Below are 6,418 nucleotides of genomic sequence, written 5' to 3' on the forward strand. Positions count from 1 at the left end.
CTTCTCTAATCATAGGGGGCTCATCCCACCAACAGAGACTGTGTTGGGGATTCATTAAGTCATCTGTTAGCTCTGTGTGATCAGTTTTGCCTTTAAAATAGAGTATGAAGGTTAATAGTAATAAACTGAATGGCACAAGATTACGCCCCTCTCTGCTCTAGTTTATAGAGGGAGGCAGTGACATAGTGGAGTTTTAAACAACCTCCATTTAAAAAATAACAATTATAATAATGCAGTTCACGTTCCAGCCCTTACAGTGTGTTGACAGCATGCATCGGATGTGCTGAAATGTAAAAACACTTGACCTAGTGACAGCATCACACTCCTTCTGTGGTTAATCTGGCTGAATTGTGAGTGTCATTGGCGTTCACGAGGGATTACGGCTGAAATTACGCTTGTAACCCAACAGCCAATCGATTACGTGCATTTATAAGATGAGCCTCACGCATAATCAGTATTAATGTACGTGTTGTTTACATTCATTCATACATTACAGCTAACATTACTGCCTCTTATGCTCACCATAGCTGCATTTATTTGATCAAAAATATAGTAAAAATAATTTTAAATAACTCTTTTCTATTGGAATATATTTTAAAATGCTATTTATTACTGTGATGACAGCTGAATTTTCAGCAACCATTACTCCAGTCATCAGCATCTAATATGCTGATTTGCTGCTTAATATTTGTGTGGAAATTGTGATAGAATTTGTATTTTTCTAGATTAATTCATGAACAAAATTATTTATAAAGAAATATTTTGTATCATCATAAATTACTTTATTGTCATTTTGATCAATTTAATGCATCTGCTCAATAAACTCCAAAATGTATAAATAAAAAATAAATACATTTAAGACTATTCCACACTTATACTATTTCACTGGATATTTGTTGCTTAAAGGGGTCATTTACAGAATTTAACATCTATTCATTTATTCTTAACTTTTATATATTTATTCTTAAATATAACATTTATTCTTGTTCCAGACTTTTATGCATTTCTTCTGCAGAACACAAATAAGAAAATTTAGTTAGTTAGTTAGTGAAAAGGTACTCTACTATGGAGCCAGATCAGCCTCAATAATAATTTACAGAACAAAATTCATAAATGCACAGCACAATTTACATTTACAAAATCCAATTCGTAAATTCAAAATACAATTCATAAAAGCACAAGTAAAAGCATAAATATTTCCCCAAACACTCACACAAATGCATCTTACCTAAATAAATTTAAAATGTGTATACAAATATGTATATATCAAGTTCTTGAATTAATTTCCATCACACATTTATGAATGATGTTACATGTATTTATGGATCGTTGAATCCGCATTTGCAAATCGTCACACATGTGTGGACTGCTTTGAATTTGTGTGTGGTATTTTTTAGATCTTCCTGACAGGTTAATATTCATAAATATCTTTTTTTTTGGAGGATGTTCCGTTCAGCCAATCGCGATGAGCTTTTAATCCACCAATCAAAACGCTCCTTACTGAACAGACTCAAGAAGCTTAACGCTGCGCTTGTACTGTGCATTGTTCCATGACCGTGTTCTTGATGTAAATAAATTTTAATGGGTACTCTTTTTTTTTTTTTTTGCACCTGATTACAATTTCTACAAAATCACATTATGATTTATATCGTTTGCACAAAATACAGCTACCCGATTAGCCTGCTGTCTTATACACCAAAGTTGCACATACCCTGTTTATTCTGAATAATCTGTAATGTTATTAAATAAGTGTTAAATGTCCAGATATTTAATTTAATAACAGCAATTATGTAATGTGTTCTGTTGTTGTTCCATAAATACATGTAACATCATTCATAAATGTGTGATGGAAATTAATTCAAGGACTTGATCTATACATATTTATGTAAACATTTTAAATGTATTTAGGTAAGATGCATTTGTGTGAGCATTTGGGGAAATATTTATGCTTTTACTTGTGTATTTATGAATTGTGTTTTGAATTTACGAATAAGACTTGGTGAATGTAAATTGTGCTGTGCATTTATGAATTTTATTTTTTTTGTAAATGTATTCTTTTTGAGACTGATCTGGCTCCATACTGTACCAGTGACAAATTTTGTGCCTTTTTTTTCTGAGAGTGTACAGTGCGTACTGTTGTCATGGAATATTCTGACTGTGTTTTATTACACCTTTTCACTGTTGCTGTCATTCCGTAAGAGAAGCCATAACCTTGAGTCACCTGACAGGGATTTACAGCATCTTCAGCCAAATTTACTGTGTTTGCAAAAGATGAGATTTATTTTCAATGTCAGTTGACACTTAATCTAGTCAGCTGCCGCAGGAATGCAGAGGAGTTCTCAGATGCTGTTTTCAAAAGGTTTTTTAACTAATTTATTTTACATAATTTCCCTGTTCAGGAAAGAATATTAGGATCCTTTTCTTTGCCTGCTCGTGTATCTGTTTCAGTGAACATTAAGTGCATTCGCAGTCTTAAGTACGGAAGCTTTTGGCGCTGTCAGTGAATTATACATTAAGCCGTATTTCTGTCTGGCTGAGGGAGGGAGGATTTTGCTCTCTACTGGTTCCACTGAGATCTAAATGAACACCTCATGTAAGTTTGTGTATCTGGTCCTAGAACTGATGACATGTAAGATTCAGTTCACCCTAGAATCCTGTGCCCTTTTGAACATCAAAACCATTTTATTGGCTGAAAGAACTTATTAATGGTTACTCGGTTCAATATACCGATATACTTCAAGCGAAATTGAAGAATGAGCTAACGTGACAGCATTACGAAAAAAAATCCAGCCAAAATGAAGTTTGTTTTGTGTTCGTTTTGGGAGTTCGAAACGGCTTGCCAAAGTGAATTTTCCGGAAAAGTTTGTTCCAGCTGCAAAACACCTTCGTACTACCATTGGTCCGTGACTATTACTTCACAGGAGGTGTGTGCTGAGGCTCCGCCTTCTTTCAATCAGAACTCTTCTCTGGGTTTATTTTGTTTGTTGAGTCCTTGGAGGTGAGACAGAGCCGATCCTCCATATACGCAAAATATGCAAGCTGCGTAGGGCCCCCGAAACACCAGGGGCCCCCTTGCTCTCAAAGATGATTTAATTTTAGTTTAGTTTTTGAATTTGGCCAGCGGTTATGAAAACATGAATGATAATTTATTTTAATGCTGTGCGCTTTTGCCCTTTCTACGTAAAAATTAGTCAAATAATGTAATGTGAATGTCATACAGTCTTGCTCGAGACTAAAAAAACGAGTTGAACACTGTTTCTCAAGTGCTTTCCGCGAGCGTGATTCGAGATGCGCTTCATTCATTCGTTCATAACCACTCATACACACCCGCCGACCCAGTTTTGCATAGGGCCCCCAGAAGTTATGTCCGCGGGTAAAAACATGAATGCAGTGAAGAGCGGCTTTATAGTAGCAAATTAAGTTGTGCCTCTGATAAAATGAGACACTGACACTGTTTTTCATGTTTAATACTGCTGATTGCTTTTAAGCAATATATATAGTGAACAAAGTTGCTATGAACCGATGCTTTTCACAAAAAAAAATGCTTGCTGTTCTCTCCATTTTGGTTGTGTTTATTTTGTTACTAAGAGGAAAGCACGCAGCACATATTTACATATTCATATAAACATCGCTTTCATCAGAGTGGGAGGCGTCGGATGTTCGATAACAGTATACCACTGCTCACGTATTTCGAACTTCACTTTACCCCTAAACGAAGAACAAAAAAGAACTTCGTTTTGAGTATATCAGGGCCTCATTGCTAACTAAATTTATTTGTGTATGTATTATAGGGTTGGGTATCGATTGGGTTTTTTACGATACCGGTGCCAAATCGATACTTTTAAAATGGTACCTGTGCCTAAACGGTGCCTGAACCGATACTTTTAAAAAAGAGCCACAAAAAAAAGCGATGGTTAACATTAAAGAACATTAAAAATATTTAAAATAAATATACATAGCATTGACGTGCTCCTCGGATGCTCTCATTTCCCGAGTTGTGCTTCCCTAAGGCTAATAAATGTATTTCACGATCTGGGTCATTATTTAATACAAAACAATATTTAATACAAAACCACACACAATGTTTCTACTGTATCTCTGTCAATCCCTCTTGATATTTAGTTAAAATGAGTGAATTGACTGAGTGCTGTCCGTCACTGTCTTTAATCAGTTCTGTGAATGACTGTATGGTATGCCACATGCAATATGTATTATATAAAATTTTCAAATGAAAATAGCAACATGATTGTTTTATAAAGTATGCGTTCATATGTGTTAAGGGCTAGATTTTCGCTGGAGGAAACAGTTGTGGTGTGATGAGGGGTGAACGCAGTGAAAACTTTACAGTAGATGGGAATCCGATTGCTCCCTCGTGACCTTTTGTAAACTGAATTTATGACAAAGAACTGCACAGATACAGATATTATAACAATATATCGATAAACACACACCTTGTGTCCCCTGTTTCTGTTTGAGACCACTCGCACTGCACCTCTGCGGATTGAAGAGCGCGCTGAAAGATGGGGAGGAGTCGAAGTCTGTTGCCGTTTTCATATGAAATTTAAAGGGGACTGACTCTGAGGCGATCATGAATTTGTGTACAGTTTATGGAGCTAATCGCTATAGCCCCGCTATAAATGGCCTAGCGACGCCCATGCTTCTTACGTCCATTTCGGAGAACCAGGACAAGTATTTAAATTGATCGCTCAGGCATTTAAGTGGCACCGAAATCTGCGTTCTGATTCGGTTCTAGTACATACCGGTTACATGGGGCATATTGGCACCGGGTTTCGGTACCCAACCCTAATATACAGGTGCATCTCAATAAATTAGAATGTCGTGGTCTATTTTCTGCCCATTTAAGTTATGAGCATTGTCCCGGTTACTTTTGCCCTCATTACTCATACAGGACAGTGCATCACTTTACACGGAACCATTGTTATGATAAGAGACCTTTGTCTCTGCAGTTTGTGGACTAAGTTGTCTTCATAGAGTAGATTGTATTTTTCTTGCCATGTATCCTTTATGCAGCTGACAAAGGCCAATGCTTTCGTGTGCACTAAAAGTTTCTGTGGTAAACCCAATGGGACAAATATTTCAAAACTAATTTCCGTTTCCTAATAATCACACTGAATACACAAACGAACTGCAGGTATAACACATTTATGTCCAAACACCATGTGGATTTTGCATAATAGGTGCCCTTTAAAGGGAAGAAGAGAATGTAATTCTAAACCGTCCTTTATGAAACACAAAGTAGAAATTTGGTAGAATTGTACTGGTCGCACTTTCCCATACATTTAGAATGAATGGAGGCTTTTTTGTGCTATGGAATGGGGAGGAAAAATGCAAGATCTCAAGATTAGTATTTTTTTTGTGAAGTTGAACTTGAGTTTAGTGTGTGTTTATGAAGAAACCCAATGTAAAAGTAGCACAGTTAAATGGAAAAACATGTGACTTTGAACTTTCTATCCATCAAAGAATCCTTAAAATTGTTTGGAAATGTTAAGATTTTCATAAAAATATAAAATATACATTTTTATCAATGCATTCAACATTGATAATAATAGGAAATGTTTCTTGAGCACCAAATCAGCATATTAGAATTCTTTCTGAATGATCATGTGACACTGAAGACTGGAGTAATGCCTGCTAAAAATCTCCCTGTTTGCGTTCTACCTAGTATTTAAGCCCTGTGCTCTCCTCTGTTCCTTTGTCTGCTATTGTCTTTTGTGGATTATTTGCTGTTGGATTATTGTTGTTCCCTTTCCCTGTGGATTTATTTTAAAAGGAATTCTCCATCCTACTCTTTCGTCGTGCACGTTATATATTGTTGTGACAATCCTGTGACAGAATGCCAGACCCTCTAGATGAGTAGTTTATTGCGGCATTTTTCTTTTTTGTTTCGTTCCTCTCCCTCCCAGATGGATCGGCCAGACATCCAGCTCCTTTGCCTGGAGCAGCAGGACCGTTTGCTGGAGAACCACACCAGATACTTTTTAGATCTGGCGTGCCTTACTCACTTCCCTGACCACTCACTTTGCGTCTTTTACTATACCAGCCTGAGCGAGCAGTGTAAGGCATGCATGTCAGCGAGCGGTCCAAAGAAGTGGAGTGGGTTCTGGTGAATAGTGGATCACTATTCACTGTCTGCCCCACCGAGGAGGACTTCACCAGCCCCACTCCTGACCCCGAGCCCAACCAGCCTTCACTCCGCTACGTGGATAGTACACCAGAGCCCACCGCGAACAGAGAGCCTGCACCTGCCACGATCAACCTGCCTGCGCTAATGGATGCGACAGAGCCAAACATCGCCCCAGAGCCCAAGCTTGACGAAACGCTTAGGGTGAGCTGAAATATTAGACTGTTTAAATGAGGAGGATTCTCCCGTCCCTGCTGGTCCCACCCAGCTCTCCTT

The sequence above is a fragment of the Sinocyclocheilus grahami genome, unplaced genomic scaffold (genome assembly GCF_001515645.1).
Source record: "Sinocyclocheilus grahami isolate Dianchi unplaced genomic scaffold, SAMN03320097.WGS_v1.1 scaffold1643.1, whole genome shotgun sequence".
NCBI classification, from domain to species: domain Eukaryota; kingdom Metazoa; phylum Chordata; class Actinopteri; order Cypriniformes; family Cyprinidae; genus Sinocyclocheilus; species Sinocyclocheilus grahami.